Genomic DNA, 18,071 nt, shown 5'->3' with positions numbered 1-18,071 from the left:
CTTTACCCACCTTTTAACATGCACGCAACTGAGAGGCAGGTCTTCAGCGGTTCTTAAGAATTATGAAAATTGCTTGCCATGTTTTTCATGGTTGGTAGTCACCTAATATTATTGTGATTGTGTTTTTATGTGGGTAGGTCTAGCGTTTTAATGGAATCTCCAGATTGTAAGCGTACCAAGTCCAAGAGTTTAAGAAAGATATCTTTAACAGTATTTTCAAGGAGAAAGAAATAGGAGATTTTGTTAAGTTGCCTCTCCAGAAAGTCATTGTTTAAGACCGACCTTATTAAAATAACCACAAGATGGCACCCGTTTTCTATTTTCAAAGTTATGGTAAAGGAAACTGAAGATTCCTTCTCTCTTTCGTCTGTGTTTCCAAGTCCTAATTATAGCTACATCTTGAGTTCATCGCTGGTGTGCTATAAAGCTAGTGGCTTCTGTATCACATTTAAAGTCTGTAGATAGAGGAACTGACCTGAGAATTCCATTTGTTGAACCATGTCTACATTATGGAGAGAATGGCTCAGCTGTTCTCCTAAACATTTAAGAGGAAATGGTAGGGTGAAGGTGTTCACAAGTACTCTATAATGTACACATCCAAACACAGGGCCTCTTCCTGCCCATCTTTATAAAGTATTTCTCTAGCACAACATCAGTGTGTGTTTTTCACCTCAAAACACAAGTACATTTCTACAATTTCTCCTAAATCAGGCACTGTGAAGTGCGAATAAATTCTATAGTAAAATATGTACCCTGGGATTTGATTTTATCTAGTTTCTTAATTATAGATTATTGATTCCAGATTATTTTATTAATCTCGTTATCTAGATTACTAATGTTTGTGCGGGTCTAGAATGTCAATCAAAAATACCACTGTTAGTTATTTTCCACCAGTTTTCCTGTATCATTTCATAAAAGGAATGTAGCATTTCCAAAATGAGCTCATTGCCTATTTTTGAGTTATAAAAGCCTGAAAGCTCTGAAAGATTGTTTTCAGAACTCTACATTTCTCCAGGTGAAGCTGTCACATGGCCTAGAAGTGACATGGCTTCTAATTAAGGAAGTCTCTAAAGGCTCTTCCTTTCAATTCAGGAAGACCCTCTGGCCTTCAATTTGAGAATGGTGTCTACTGTGTCAGGATAGGATTCTCCATACTTCAGAAAATGCCTTTTGTATGAGGAGAGGATGGGTATTGGGAATTCAAGAATATAGTTTAGAACTTAAAATTTTATCTAGTCTACTTCTTCTCCACCTTCAGTCTAGATAAAATGAAGCAGACAAAGCATTCCTTTTATCTTCTATCACCATGTAGATTCCATTTCCTTCTGTTCCCCAGTCCTTCTCAAGCAGCCCCTGTGCTCCATTTTTTTTCTCTTCTCCTCCCTTCTTTTTTGCTTCCCACCCCTTCTCCTTTTCTAACACCTATTCTCTCACATTAGCCAAACTGAGTTTGATATAAATAAAGGGAATTTTATTTTTTATTAAAAATTTTGCCCATTAATATTTATAAGATGTTTTTGTTTTAACTGTGTATTTTAGTTATATGATAATCTGTTTCCTACACTTGACCATGAGCTCCTCAGAGAAGCTCTGTCTCATTCATCCCTGCCTACTCAGAGGTACTCAGAGGACACTCAAATGTTAGTCATAACTTAGGTGGTCCTGTTTATCTTTCCATAGCTCTAGAAATTATCTAATTCAAATATGGCAGACATCATGGCTGAAATGTATTCTGTAGATCCCATAGGGTCTTCTCAGATGCCTGTGTTCTCACTGAGACATGAGGTATCTTTTTGCATTGTTTCCCCTGCCCTATCTTAAGCTTTTTGCCATTTCCTTTTTTCCTTGTTAAAATTAACACAGTATAGCTGTTTCTCCTAACTTGTATAATAATCTGTCACAGAGCATTATGGGGTCACTCAGTTTTCCTTTTCTAAACTGAAATGTAAAGATTTAATAAATTGATTGGTCATTGAGAAGAAGCTCTAAAACTGAAACACGAGTAATTAAGAAAGAAACTGAAGAAAAGGCAGCAGAAAGAACTGACCATGAATGTAGTGTTGCAGACAAAACATATTGTTAAGGTGCATGTACATATTATGGTAGGGTGGTAGGCTCTTATATTGATGGTCTCCAATGAATCATGGCTCCAAGAATTTATGATTTGTCATGGTTCCCTCCCACATTGACTCTGGGTTTGGCTATGTGACTTACTTGGTCCAATGGGACATTAGCAACTGTGACACAGCCGAAAGTTGATAAGTTCTTGTACATTGAAATTGGCTTGGAAGCAAGAGAGCTCAGGTTTTTATGGACTTGGGGTTCATAATGCTGATGGTAAAACTCTTTGAAGTAGTTACTTTATCATTGGCTTTCATTAAGTTTCTAAAAAAATTTTTAATTTTATTTTAGAGAGAAAGCTCAGGGGAGGGGGCAGAGGAAGAGAGAGAGGGAGAGAGAGAGAGAGAGAGAGAGAGAGAGAGAGAGAGAGAGAGAATCTTAAGCAGTCTCTTTGCTCAGTGTGGAGCCTGATGTGGGGCTCAATCCCACGACCCTGGGATCATGACCTGAGCGGAAATGAAGAGTTAGATGCTCACCGGACTGAGCCACTCAGGTGCCCTTAAATTCCTTTTTATATAATAAGATGAATTTCTCCTTTTCTGTAGTATAGCAATACCTAAAAAGATGGCTCAGGAAACAGCAGAAGACAAGTTGGAAAATGCTGGAGAAAAGAAAAATAGAGATTTCCTTAATGGAAGTGTTGGAATTTGGGAGAACACATTAAACAGAAGAGGAAAAAGGAGATCTTGAAGGTCACGCTAAACATATGGAAAGGATAAAACAGCAACAACAACCAGACTGGACAGCTTATGGAGTAGGACTTTATAAGGAGGGAAATAATTTAGTAACTAATTGGCTGGAGAGAGTGACTAGAGTCTTAAAAAGAATCTAACAGGTGGGGTGCCTGGGTGGCTCAGCTGGTTAAGCATCTGACTTCAGCTCAGGTCATGATAAACATAAAAAAAACATTAAACAGAAGTAAACATTAAAAGCATTTTTAAAGTCCCATTCAATGGTGAAAATATTTCTAATAATAATAGCCCTTATTGAATTTCATGTGTTTTAAATAATTTCACACATATTAAATAATTTAATCCTAAGAACTCCACGAGCGAAGTACTATCTTCTCCCTTTGACAAGTGGAAAATGTGACTGAGAGAAGCTAAGTAAACTTGCCCAAAATCACACAGGTAGTAAGAGGTAGAGCTGGGATAGGAACCCAGGCACAATGGCCTCAAAGTCCATACTTTTAACTAGCATGCCATAATGCCTTGAAAATTATCCAATACCGCTGAACTTCCATTGCCTGTGTAGACCATGTACTCCTGGATTGAGTGTGGATTCTGTCTAGTCCTATTTGAGCAGAATCTGTGTAGGCCCTAGAATCTATGTCCTAGGGACGCTTTACCCTGAGGTCCCCACATCCGTTTCAGTTGTAGAATCATCCTCAGCAGATTTCTGAACAGAATCTGTTATTCACACTACTGAAGTATTTACCCCTTGAGCCTAGTGAGGACTAATCCTACTGCCATGTTCTCTCTTGCAAAAAACTAACCCTTTTCAGCTTTTGGATTTTCTATACTCTAAGAACTTACTTCACATGAATGGGATGGAACTCTTTCCTCTGTCACACTGATTTCTGTGGTGGAGATCCATGGCAAAACTACCCACTCTTCCAGGCTACATTTCTTCTACTCTTTTCAGGAAGGTTCCCTTAGTTTTATAAATCCTATCCCGACCCTCACAGTGATTCCTTTCCTTCTCAAAAACCTGCAAGCAGCCCTGTTTGGTGGGACTGGCTGCTCTCTCTCTATTACTTCCCCTTGATTTAGGGCTCAGACATTGGTTTTTTCCCTAACAGATTCTATTTTTGTTTTGGGAAGGCTCCCACAGGCAGAAATATGAAGCCAAGGAGTTATTGAATTATCAAACCACCAACTGTTCACCTAACCTTGCCCACCTTCACCTCCATTGGATGAATTCATTCTCTCCCATTACCCCACATGGACTTAGGGTCAATCACTTTGGTCCTCCCTCATTCATTTTAGTGTTTCTCCTTTTTCTGTGCTTCTCTTCTGAGATTTAACTCTAGAAATTCTTGGTTCCCTAGGGCTCAGGAGATACAAAAATCTTTACCTGGACACTGACTTAATAATACGTGAAGGCATCTATTCTAATTGCCCAAGTTCTTGACTTAAAAGTCTATTCAGTTTTTCTGTAACCACTTTGACTAGCTTTCCTGTCCTTAAAGGGAATATCTCCAAGAGCACCTGCAGTTACTCAGTTATCTCCTGGGCTTGTGCTCCCTCTGGGAACATTACTCTAGTTTCCTCTGTTAGATTTAAAAAAAAAATTTTTTTTTCATGTTTATTTTTGAGAGAGAGAGAGAGACAGAGTACGAGTGGGTGAGAAGCAGAGGTGGGGTGGGGGGACACAGAATCTGAAGCAGGCTCCAGATTCTGAGCTGTCAGCAAAGAGCCCTATGTGGGGCTTAAACCCACGAACCATGAGATCATGACCTGAGTTGAAGTCAGACGCTTAACCGACTGAGCCACCCAGGCACCCCGAGTGGGATTTTTTATTTGTTTGTTTTAGTTTTATACCTTTTTGAAGGTAAGGAGAGTTTGCTATCAAGTGGGTCTTTTAAATTTTTATCATGAATGAGTTAAAATGTTTTTTTTTAACTTTCTTAATGTTTATTTATTTTTGAGAGAGACAGAGACAGAATGTGAGTGGGTTAGGGACAGAGAGAGAGGGAGACACAGAATCCGAAGCATGCTCCAGGCTCTGAGCTGTCAGCACAGAGCCCAACGTGGGGCTCGAACCCACGAGCTGGGAGATCATGACCTGAGCTGAACTTGGACTCTCAACCGACGGAGCCACCCAGGTGCCCCAATGAGTTAAACTTTTTATCAAATCATGTGTGTTAATCTATTGGGAAGATCATGTGGAGTCTCTCCTTCCTTTATGTATGTGGCAAATAGTATTACTATTCTTTAATCCTAGAAAATGCTTTAAAACCCTAAGTTTCAGAATATAATGTGGATTCATAATAGTAAGACTATCAGCACAGACATCATGTTGCCATTCTAATACAATCAGGCTTGAAATAAGAAGCAGTAAAGCATACATACACCAAATACAGAACTTTTTCATCTGAATTCTCTCCTGCTAGAGTGAGTTAGTGAAAGAAGTAATTAGATCTGTGGCAGAAGGTCAGCTTGCCCAAGAAGCCAGAATAAACCTCATTCAGGAAGAATATTGAGAATTTTGCCAAGCAAAGAAAGAGGCCCATACATACTTACAGAAAAAAAGAAGCCTCGCTCTCCTGGATGCTTCAAATAATTATGGAATATAAAATACTCTCTTCCTGAAAATGGCTTTGTCTCCTGCGAATATTTTACCTTCTTTTCAACATTAACATCTAATTGTCTATGTCACCCAGTGTTCTAGTTGATGAAGATTGTGTAGATATTTGGATAACAATGTTATACCAGCCTTATAAGGGTAGCTTTCTTTTTCTCTTCTCTGCAAGGGTTTATGTAAGATAGAAATGATCTGTTTCTTTTTTCTCCTTTTCTTTATTTTACTATATTTTCCCATCATGATAAGTGTACTCTTTGATTCCCATCACCCATTCCTGCCATCCCTCATCCAGCCACCTCCCCTTTAGTAACCTTATTAGTTTGTTCTCTCTAGTTAAGAGTCTGTTTCTTGGTTTCTCTCTCCCTTTTTTTCCTTTGGTGGTTTATTTTGTGTCTAAAATTCCACATATGAATGAAATCATATGGTATTTATCTTTCTCTGACTTACTTATTTTGCTTAGCATTATACTCTCTAGCTTCATCCATGTCATTGCAAATGGCAAGATTTCATTTTTTTTATAACTGAATAATATTTCATACACACACACCACATCTTCTTTACCCATTAATCTATTGATGGACACTTGGGCTGCTTCCATAGTTTGGCTATTGTAAATAATGCTACAATAAATATTTGGATGCATGTATCCCTTAGAATTAGTGTTTTATATTTTGGGGGTAAATACCCAGCAGTACAATTACTGGATCATATGGTAGTTCTATTTTTAATTTGTTGAGGAACCTCCATACTATTTTGCACAGTGGCTGCACCAGTTTGCATTCTCACCAGCCATACAAGAGTGTTCCTTTTTCTCCACATCATCACCAACACTTGTTGTTACTTGTGTTTTGGATTTTAGCCATTCTGACAGGTGCATGGTGATATCTCATTGTAGTTTTGATTTGCATTTCCCTGATAATGAGTGATACTGAGGATCTTTTCCTGTGTCTGTTGGCCATCTGGATGCCTTCTTTGGAGAAATGTCTGTTCATGTCTTCTGTCCATTTTTAAATTGGATTATTCATTTTTGGGGTATTGAGTTGTATCAGTTCCTTATACATTTTGGATACTAACCCTTTATCAGATATGTCATTTGCAAATATCTTCTCTCATTCCATAGGTTGCCTTTTAGTTTTGTTGATTGTTTCCTTCATTGTGCTGAAACTTTTTTATGTTGATGTAGTCCCAATAGTTTATTTTTACTTTTAGTTTCCTTGCCTCAGGAGACATACCTAGAAAAATGTTGCTACAGCCAATGTCAGAGAAAGTACTGCCTTTCAGATCTTTCCAAGGATTTTTATGATTTTGGGTCTCACATGTAGGTCTTATTTATTTATTTATTTATTTATATTTAATTTTGTTTCTAGGTTTAATTTATTAGAACCATTAGAGGTATTTTAAGTATTATGGAAAGCTTTTTTTTTTTTTTTATTTTACATCCAGGTTAGTTAGCATATAGTGCAACAATGATTTCAGGAGTAGATTCCTTAATGCCCCTTACCCTTTTAGCACATCCCCCCCTCCCACAACCCCTCCAGTAACCCTCTATTTGTTCTCCATATTTAAGAGTCTCTTCTGTATTGTCCCCCTCCCTGTTTTTATGTTACTTTGCTTCCCTTCCCTTGTGTTCATCTGTTTTGTCTCTTAAAGTCCTCATATGAGTGAAGTAATATGATTTTTGTCTTTCTCCAACTGACTAATTTCACTTAGCATAATACCCTCTAGTTCCATCCACATTGTTGCAAAAGGCAAGATTTCACTCTTTTTGATTGACAAGTAATACTCCATTGTACATATATATACCACATCTTCTTTATCCACTCATATGTTGATGGACATTTGGGCTCTTTCCATACTTTGGCTATTGTCAATAGTGCCGCTATAAACATTGGGGTGCATGTGCCCCTTTGAAACAGCATACCTGTATCCCTTGGATAAATACCTAATAGTGCAACTGCTGGGTCATAGGGTAGTTCTATTTTTAATTTTTTTTTTAATGTTTATTTATTTTTGGGGCAGAGAGAGACAGAGCATGAATGGGGGAGGGGCAGAGAGAGAGGGAAACACAGAATCAGAAGCAGGCTCCAGGCTCTGAGCCATCAGCCCAGAGCCCGACACGGGGCTCGAACTCACGGACCACGAGATCGTGACCTGAGCTGAAGTCGGACGCTTAACCGACTGAGCCACCCAGGCGCCCCTATTTTTAATTTTTTGAGGAACCTCCATACTGTTTTCCAGAGCGGCTGCACCAGTTTGCATTCGTCTGCAGTGCAAAAGAGATCCTCTCTCTCTGCATCCTCGTCAGCCTCTGTTGTTGCCTGAGTTGTTAATGTTAGTCATTCTGACAGGTGTGAGGTAGTATCTCATTGTGGGTTTGGTTTGTATTTCCCTGATAACGAATGATGTTGAGCATTTTTTCATCACATTTAGATCATTATTCCATTTTGGGTTTATTTTTGTGTATTAAATAGTCCAGTTTCATTTTTTTTGTATGTAGGTGTCCAGTTTCCCCAGCACTATTTATTGAAGATACTGTCTTTTCCCCATTATGTAGTCATTCCTCCTTTGTCGAAGATTGACCATATAACTGTGGATTTATTTTTGAATTTTCTACTCTACTCCACTGATCTCCATGTCTCTTTATATGACAGAACCATACTGTTTTAATTACTATCACTTTGGAATATAACTGGAAATCTTGAATTGTGATACCTCTAGTCTTGTTTTTCTTTTTCAAGATTGCTTTGACTATTCAAGGTCTTTGTGGTTCCTTACAAATTTTAGGATTGTTTGTTCTAGTTCTGTGAAAAGTGCTGTTGGTATTTTGATAGGGATTGCATTAAATCTGTAGATTTCTTTGGGTAGTTTAGACATTTTAAGAATATTTTTTTCTTCCAACACATAAGCATGGAATGTCTTTCCATTTCTTTGTGTCATCTTGAATTTCTTTCATCAGTGTTTTATAGTTTTCAGAATACAGGCTTTTCACCTGTTTGATTAGGTTTATTCTTAGGTATTATTTTTGGTACAAACGTAAATGGGATTTTTTTTTTAAATTTTTTTAATGTTTATTTATTTTTTAGAGAGACAGAGACAGGATGTGAGTGGGTTAGGGGCAGAGAGAGAGGGAGACACAGAGTCTGAAGCAGGCTCCAGGCTCTGAGCTGTCAGCACAGAGCCTGACGTGGGGCTCGAACTCACGGACTGTGAGATCATGACCTGAGCCGAAGTCGGACGCTCAACTGACTGAGCCACCCAGGCGACCCTAGGATTGTTTCTTAATTTCACTTTCTCCTGCTTCATTATTAGTGTATAGGATTTCTTTACATTGATTTTGAATCCTGCAAATTTACTGAATTCATTTATCAGTTCTAGTAAGTAGTTTTTTTGTGTAGTCTTTAGGGTTTTCTATATATATTATCATGTCATCTATAAATAGAGTTTTACTTCTTCCTTACCAGTTGGGATGCCTTTTATTTCTCCGTGTTGTTTAATTGCTATGCTTGAACTTCCAGTACTATTTTGAATAGAAGTAGTGAGAGTGGACTTCCTTGTCTTGTTCCTGACCTTAGGAGAAAAGCTTTCAGTGTTTGACCATTGAGTATGATTTTGGCTGTGGAGATTTCAGATCAGGGCTTTATTATGTTGAGGTATGTTCCCTGTAGACTTGCTTTGCAAAAGGTTTTTATCATGAATGGATACTATACTTTTTGAATGGTTTTTCTTCATATATTAAAATGATCATATGGTTTTTATCTTTTCTTTTGCTGATCTGACATACCACATTGATTGTTCTTCCTTTTATCCTGGGAATAAAATCTCCTTGATCATGGTGTATGATTTTTTTTAATGTATTGTTGGATTTGGTTTGCTAATATTTTGTTGAGGGCTTTTACATGCATATTCATGAGAGATATGGCCTGTAGTTCTCTTTTTCTGTAGTGTCTTTATCTTGTTTTGTATCAGAGTGATACTTGCCTCATCAGAATGAATTTGGAAGTTTTCCTTCCTTTTCTATTTTTTGGAATAGTTTGAGAAGAATAGGTATTGACCTTCTTTACATGTTTGATAGAATTCGCCTCTGAAGCTCTCTGGTCCTGGACTTTTGTTTTGGGGGATTTTTTTTTTTTTATTACTGATTCAGTTTCATTGCTGATAATTGGTCTGTTCAAATTATCTATTTCTTCTTGTTTCAGTTTTAGTAATTTATATGTTTCTAGGAATTTATCCATTTCTTCTAGGTTTTCCAATTTGTTAGCATATAGGTTTTCATAATATTTTGTTACAGTTATTTCTATTTCTGTGGTGTTGGTTGTTATTTCTCCTCTTTCATTAATGATTTTGTTTATTTGGGTCCTCACTTTTTTTAAATTTTATTTTATTCTTTTTTTATGAGTCTGGCTAGAGGTATATCGATTTTGTTGATCTATAAAAAAAAAAACAAACCAGCTCCTGGTTTCATTGATCACTTCTACTGTTTTGTTTTGTTTTGTTTTGTTTTGTTTTAGTTTCTTTGTCATTTATTTCTTAAAAATCTTTTTAAAGGATTTTATATTTTAATTAATCTCTATACCCATCTTGGGGCTTGAACTCACAACCCTGAGATCAAGAGTCACACACTTTTCTGACTCAGCCAGCCAGGCACCACTTTAATATTTATTTCTGCTCTAATCTTTATTATTCCCTTCCTTTACCTGGGTTTGGGTTTTGTTTGTTCTTCTTTTTCTAGCCACTTTAGGTGCAAGGTTAGGGTGTTTATTTGAGTTGTTTCTTGCTTCTTGATATAGACGTATATGGCTGTAAACTTCCCTTTTAGAGCCATTTTTGCTGTATCCCAAAGATATCGGACCATTGCATTTTGATTTTCATTTGTTTCTATGTCATGTTTTATTTTTTCTTTGATTTCTTGGTAGACCCATTTCTTACTTAGTAGCATGTTATTTAACCTCCATGTATTTTTGCTCTTTCCGGATTTTTTCTTGTGGTTGATTTCTAGTTTTGTAGTGTTGTGGTCAGAAAAGATGCCTGATGTTTTTGAATTTGTTGAGGCTTGTTTTGTGGCCTAATATGTGTTCTATTCTGGAGAATGTTCTGTGTGCACTTGAAAAGTACGTGTATTCTGCTGTTTTAGGATGTAATGTTCTGAATATATCTGTTAAATCCATCTGGTCCAGTGTGTCATTCAAAGCCACTGTTTCCTTGTTGATTTTCTGTTTGGATTATCCATCCATCGATGTAAGTGGGGGGTGTTAAAATTCCTTACAATTACTGTATTACTATCGATTATTTCCTTTATGTTTTTTATTAGCTGATTTATGTATTTGAATGCATAAATACTTACAATTGTTATATCCTCTTGTTGGATTGTCCCCTTTATTATACAATGTTTTTGTCTCTTGTTACAGTTTTTTTTTTTAAAGTCAATTTTGTCTGATGTAAGTATTACTACTCCAGGTTTCTTTTGACTTCCATTTGCATGACAAATGTTTCTCCATCCCCTCACTTTGGATCTGCAGATGTCTTTTGGTCTGAAATGAGTCTTGTAGGCAGCATATAGATGGATCTCTGTCACCCTATGTCGTTTGATTGGACCATTTAGTCCATTTACATTCAAAGTAATTATTGATAGTTATGTACTGATTGCCATTTTGTTAAGTGTTTTGTGGTTGTTTCCATAGATTTTCTCTGATTTTTTCTTCTCTTGCTCTCTTTCATGGTTTGTTGGCTTTCTTTAGTGATATATTTGGATTCCTACTCTTTATTTGCAGATCTATTACTGGGTTTTGATTCTTGGTTTGTATATAACATCTTCTGTATATAGCAGTCTATATTAAGTTGATGGTCACTTAAGTCTAAACCCATTTTTTTTTCCCCCAGGGGTAGAATTTAGTGATTCATCACTTACATACAATATCCAGTACTCATCACAAGTGCCCTCCTTAATACCCATCACCCATTTAGCCTATCTGCCACCCACCTCCCTCCATCAACCTTCAATTTTTTCTCTATAGTTGAGAGTCTCTTATGGTTTGCCTCTTTCCCCACCCTCTTCCCCTATGTTCAGCTTTTTTGTTTCTTAACTTCCACATACGAGTGAAATCATACAATATGTGTTTTTCTCTGATTTGATTTGCTTAGCATAATACACTCTAGCTTCATCCATGTATCCACATTGTTGCATATGGCAAGATTTCATTCTTTTTTAGAATTTTTTATTACATTTTTTTTACTGTTTATTTATGTTTAAATTTTTTTTAAGTTTACTTATTTTTCACAGAGAGAGAGAGAGAGAGAGAGAGAGCGCATGGGTGAGGGAGGGGCAGAGAGAGGGAGATACAGAATCTGAAGCAGGCTCCAGGCTCTGAGCTGTCAACACAGAGCCCAATATGGGGCTTCAACTCACAAACCATGAGATTATGACCTGAGCTGAAGTTAGATGCGTAACTGACTGAACCACCCAGGTCACCTAGATTGTTGACATTTTAATTACTATGTGTCTTGGTGTGGACATCCTTGGGTTGAATTTGTGGGGAGGATCTTTATGCCTTCTGAATCTGGATATCTATTTCCTTCCCCAGATTAGGGAAGTTTTCAGCTATTATTTCTTCAAATAAAATTCTGCCCCCTTTTCTTCTTCTGAGAACACGATAATGCAAATGTTTTTATGCTTAATGGAATTGCTGAGTTCCCTAAGACTGTCCTCAATTTGCATAATTTTCTTTCCTCTCCTTCGCTCATTACTTTCCATTACTTCTGCCTTCTAGGTCATTAATTAATTCCTATGCTTTACCTACCCTGTTATTTATTCTACCAAGTGTATTTTTATTTTCATTTATTGTGTTCTTGCCTTATGATTGGCTGTTTATCTCTGTGTTAAGGGGTCTTACTGATGTCCTATGCTCTTTTCTCAAGTCCAGGGAGTATCTTTATAATCATTAAATTCTCTATCAGACATATTATTTATATCCAGTTTGCTTAGATATCTTACTGTGGTTTTGTTCTGTCCTTTCATTTGGGAGATATTTATTTGCCTTCTCACTTTTTCCTCTTCATTGTGTCTGTTCTTCCATGTTAGGAAAATCAGCGACTTCTCTTACTCTTAACAATAATAGCCTTATGAAGAAGAGGTACTGAAGTGCCCTGCAGTGCAGTGTCCCTTCTTCCCTAGGGCCTGGGGCTTCAGGGAATGCCTCCTATGTGTGTTGCCTATGTGCTCTTCTGTTGGGTCTTGGCCTCTTTTTTTCTTCAGTCCAGTTGTCTGCAAAGTCTGTCTTTGCCTATTGTGGGCAGTATTTGGTCCCCAGCAGGAGTGGGATGCATTTTAACAAGGTGTGCAGTTGTCTTCTTGCAAAATGAAATGTGCCCCTGCTGCTGCAGGAACCGAGGCCCTGCAAGACCTGTGGGTCCAGAGATGGGGTAGACAGGGTTTGGGCCGATCTTCTAGGGGAGGGGCCCTGCATGACTGGGAAGGGAAGATCTGGAGAGCTGAGGGGTTGGGGGCTTGGTGCAGACAAGTTATGTCGTATAAGCATAGCACTGTTCCCCACAGATGGCCGTTGTTTATGCTGGGGGCAGGGGAGGGAAATGGCACCTGCCTGCTCCTTTGTTCTTGGAGGGGTCTTTCCATGATCCTTGTCTCTCTGGGCCACACTCTGATATAAGCAAATCACTCTGCCTCCTGTCCACACCCTGCGTTTTTCAAACTGCTGGTTCTATGTTATATCTGCATGGGCTGTTGATTGTGCTCTCTCTCCCTGAGCCCAAGGCTGGAGCCTGCTAATTTTTAAAATTACAGGTTTTAAGACCCTCCTGGTTGTAAGAGCTCATGAAATTCGGCCCCTCTCTCTTTCAAAGGCAATGTTATGGGGATTTGTCCCCCTTGTCGGTTGGCTCCGCAGTGTGAGAGTCTGTTTTACAGACTTGTCTGCACCACCAGCTCCCTCTCCACCAAGTATGGCTTTGGTATGTTTTGCTCCTAGACCATGTCTTCACTCTTCCAACCTTCTTCAATGTGGCCTCTTCTCTACCTGTAGTTGTGGAGTTTATTCCGCTAGTCTTCAGGTCATTATCTGGGTTAGTTGCACTGCTGTGAGTATTGTCTAGTTGTATCCAGGGGGGGAGGCAAGCTTAGGGTCCTCCTACTCCCTCTTCACAACCAACCAGAAATAACCTGTTTCATGAAAGATTGATGAATCTCTCCTGTGACTTATCTGGGTCCTAGTGCCTTTAAGAGATTGAAATGTTTAACAACCAGTTCAATTTTATTGATACTATTGGGTGAATCAGGTTTTAAATTTCTTCTTCAGCCAACTTGAAAATTTTTCTAAAAATATGTTTATATTATTAATTTTTAAAATGTCATAACATTTTCATGTGTTTTTTTTAATTAAAAAAATCTGTTCTTTATCTGTACTTATGGCCCTTTTCCATTCCTAATATTAATTTGTGCCTACTCTCTTTTTTCCTTAGGAAGGCTTTTAAATTTTTTTTTTAATGTTTATTAATTTTTGAGACAGAGAGAGACAGAGCATGAACAGGGGAGGGGCAGAGAGAGAGGGAGACACAGAATCTGAAACAGGCTCCAGGCTCTGAGCTGTCAGCTCAGAGCCCGACGCGGGGCTCGAACTCACGGACCGCGAGATCATGACCTGAGCCGAAGTCGGCCGCTTAACCGACTGAGCCACCCAGGCGCCCCTAGGAAGGCTTTTAAAGCTTTTTTCTATTTGCCACTCTTTTAAGAGAAGCAGGTTTTGATTTTGCAGCTTAACTCTATTTTAAAATTCTTTGATCATTGTTTATTTAATTTCTCCATTGCCTTTATTTCCTTCTTCCAACTTTTGAAATTCTTTTCTGACTTCTTAAGTCGACTGCTTTTTGTTTTATAATAAATGCATTTCAAACTATGAATTTTCACTTAAGTACTTGGTTAATGACTCTATAGGTTTTGATAGATAGTGTTCTAAAGATAAATTTTCGAAAGTTTACTAATTTCCTTAGAACTTATCCTATTTTATGTCATCTGTTTTTAAAAAATTTTTTATATACATTTATTTTTGATAGAGAGAGACAGAGCACAAGTGGGGGAGGGGCAGAGAGAGAAGGAGACACAGAATCCGAAGCAGGCTCCAGGCTCTGCACTGTCAGCTCAGAGCCCGATGTGGGGCTCCAGCCCACAAACCGCGAGATCATGACCTGAACCGAAGTCGGAGGCTTAACTGACTGAGCCACCCAGGTGCCCCTTACGTTATCTGTTTACCAGGCTTTTATCCCCACTTGCTTTTTCTACTTTTATTCTTTGCTCCTTTTGTTTTTCTTAATTCTCATGGTTTCCTTTAAAAGGTGCTCTTAAATTTTTAACATGTAACTTAGTTTTACATTTCTCCATCAAGTTCTAAGGTTAATTATTAATTCTGTTCTCTTCCAAAAGCAACAAAAATATTTACAATTTTTTAAAGTGTATTTATTTTGAGAGAGAGAGAGAGAGAGAGAGAGAGACAGAGAGTGCACACGAGTGAGCATGAGTTAGGGAGGGGCAGAGCGGGAGGGAGAGAGAGAATCCCAAGCAGGCTCCTCTCTGTCAACACAGAGCCCAACATGGGGTTGATCTCACAAATTGCAAGATCATGACCTGAGCCAAAACCCAGAGTCAGATGCTTAACAGACTGAGTCAACCAGTTGCCCCAAATAATTTTTTATTTCAAGTTGAAACACCTTGCCATCAGCTTTCCTCATTATCTAGAATTTTAATTCTGATTTTTCTAAATATATCCATGGAAATTATTGTGGTTATTTTTTTTCACACTCAGTACTTCATTTAGTTTAACTGTGTTTTTCAAATGTGAATTTCCTTCCCTCCTTCTTTGAATCAGTTTTATGGCTGATGTATATTCTTCAGTAGTGACATTTCTTCACAAATGTCAGTGAGGAGTAAACTCTTATTTTTTCAGAATTGAATACATGTTGAATTTTCTTTCTTCTTGAATGATACTTCATTATGTATAGAATTCTAGGTTATGAGTTCTTTAGGTACATAAGAGATATTTTCCCACTACCTTTTGGCATTTATTTTTGCTGATGATATCTCTGCTACTAAGCTGATTGCCGGTTGTTTTTTTTATTTTTTTGGTAGGTAATCTGACATTAAAAAAAAAAGTAGAGGGGCATCTGGCTGGCTCAGTCAGTGGAGCATGTGACTCATGATCTCAGGGCTGTAAGTTTGAGCCCAACGTGGGTATAGAGATTGCTTAAAAATAAAATCTTAAAAAAGAAAGAATAGAATTTATTTTTTAGAGTAATTTCGGGTCCACAGAAAAATTAAACAGAAGGTACAGCAATTTCTCATATGCCTCCTGCCCCTATACACATGTGTCTCCCTCATTATTAATACCCCCCCCCAAAGAACTATAAAGAGTAAAAAGTGAATCTCCTCTTTTCCCTACACCATTGCCCTTTTCAACTTGCCAGTTTTCACTCTGTTTCATTGTTATCAGTTTGGTGTGCATCCTTCCTGAACTCTCTTTCTACACACACACACACACACACACACACAGTGTAACAGTGCATCTATATAATAATACAAATGTAAATACACATTCATATATATGTGATTGTGATAGTCAGTTCTATGCATTAATTTGGCTAGGCTATATAGTTCCAAGTTATTCCATCAACACTTACCTAGGTGTTGCTTTGAGGGTGTTTTGTAGATGTGATTAAAGTCCATAACCAGTTGATTTTAAGGAAGGAAGATTATCCTAGATAATCTGGGTGGACCTGATTCAGTTATTTAAAAGGTCGTGAGAACAGAAGACCTGCATCTTCCCTGAAGAAGAAATTCTGTCTAGAGGAAGCAGTTTCAGTTTGTGCCTGACAGTTGCAGACAGTTCCCTTCCTGATGGCCTGCCCTATGATTTTCCGGCTTGCCTAGCCAGCACTGATAATTGCATAAGCCAAGTCCTTGCAATAAATCTCTTATTATGTATTTCTTACTGATTCTGTTTCTCCAGTTGAGCCATGATTGACATATATATTTCTGTAACTTGCTTTTTCACTAATAAAATGTCTTAGAGACGGCATTATATTTAACTGCTGAATAATAGCATGTAATATGACTATAATGTGTCTCATCTGATCATCCTATTATTGGTGGGTATTTTAGTTGTTTAGATTCAAATTTAAATCAGATTCAAACTTATTTTCATTGGCTACTTTGGAAATTTGCTTTATTGACTTCTTGTATCCAGTATTGCTATAATAAAATCTAATACAAATCAGGTTCTGCTCCTTTGCTGATAATTATTTTTCTCCTTTGAAGGCTTTTAAGATATTATTCTTCTCCTGTAATATTTCATAAGAACATATTATTGGGGAGGAAAAAAATTTCCTCTTCCCTTCAATATTATTTGGCTGGTCTAATAATTAAATTACCATATGACAGATAAGCAGGAAAAAACAAATTTAATTACATATGTATGAGGAGCACCATGAAAATATGATACTCAGGGGCAAGCTGAGGAGTGGCTGCGTATAGACCATCTTGAGCTAAGGAATGGGATAGGAGCCTGGGGCTTCAGAGGGGAGGAGGTGATTCACAGCACAATAAGGAGAGCAGATTTTTGGTAATTAGGTGTTTGCCCTACCATACAGATATAGCATTCAGATAAAAAAAAATATCTCTGATAACAGCTGTTTTTCTGGGCCAGATTCCCATCTAAATTCTTTTAGGTAGTCAAGGAAACACTAAAAGCTTTTCCTGAGTTTTCTGGGTCTTGACTGTTTTCAGCTTAAAATTGTTCATATGACAAAGTGACACTCTGGGGAGACTTGTTTGAACCCTTTTAATATCTATGGTCATTTTTCATCTTGCTTCATTTTTAATAGTTCCTTTAAATCTGGAGACTGACTTCTTTTGATGGTCTCCTGTCATTACTTTTATTGTCTGTGTGCAGCCCTCTTTCTCCATCTTCTCTCCTTGGAACTCCAATTCGATGGATGCAAGACTTTCTGGGACGTTCTTCCAAGCCTTAACTTTTATTTCATATTTTCTACCCATTCATTCTGTTGGACTGCATTTAGGGCCAGGTAATCAGTTTGATCTTCCAGCTCACTAACAGGTTCTTTAGTTGTGTCCATTCTATCATTCAGCTGACATACTTTTTATTTTAATAATAATATATTTATTTTTAAGATCTACAATTGCAGTTTTATAATACCTGTTATCTTTTCATAGTTATGATGTTCTTCCATGGATATTGATTTCATTTTTATTAAAGCCTCAATTTGTTTGCTCTATTAAGCATTTTTCCCCTCCAGTATTAGTTCCATTAATGAAGTTTGGTACATCTCTTTTATGATACTGATTTTCCTCCTATATCTGGCAATTTTTGGTTTGGGTACCGTATTTGTCAAGCTCTGTCTCCAATGATGGGGAGAAGGAACAGGATATGTTACTGGATGAGGAACACTAGGCATTCGTTCCATAACCTTAGAGAGGAACGCTTTGTTCTGCTTGAGTGACACCATTCACACAGGACACTTCCCTGCATTCCCCCACCCTCCACCCCCCAGCTTACCTGTCCACAGTCACTTCTCCAACCTGGAGCAGATGCCTCAGCTGCTTGCTCCTTGACAATGAGTAAGAAGGT

General features: G+C 37.7%; 1 long non-coding RNA gene across 1 annotated transcript; it reads left to right on the top strand.

Moving 5' to 3' along the window:
• The first annotated feature begins 2,083 nt into the window (after window positions 1-2,083).
• LOC109261069 (uncharacterized) lies at window positions 2,084-16,700 on the top strand. Its single transcript, XR_002077247.2, has 2 exons — window positions 2,084-4,948; window positions 16,168-16,700. It is a non-coding gene; the product is annotated as an uncharacterized LOC109261069 (long non-coding RNA).
• The last annotated feature ends 1,371 nt before the right edge of the window (window positions 16,701-18,071 follow it).

This window comes from Panthera pardus, unplaced genomic scaffold (genome assembly GCF_024362965.1).
Source record: "Panthera pardus isolate Hobbes unplaced genomic scaffold, ASM2436296v1 HiC_scaffold_15, whole genome shotgun sequence".
Taxonomy (NCBI): domain Eukaryota; kingdom Metazoa; phylum Chordata; class Mammalia; order Carnivora; family Felidae; genus Panthera; species Panthera pardus.
Note: the sequence above shows the minus strand (reverse complement) of the source record. Positions and strands in the feature narration are given on the sequence as shown.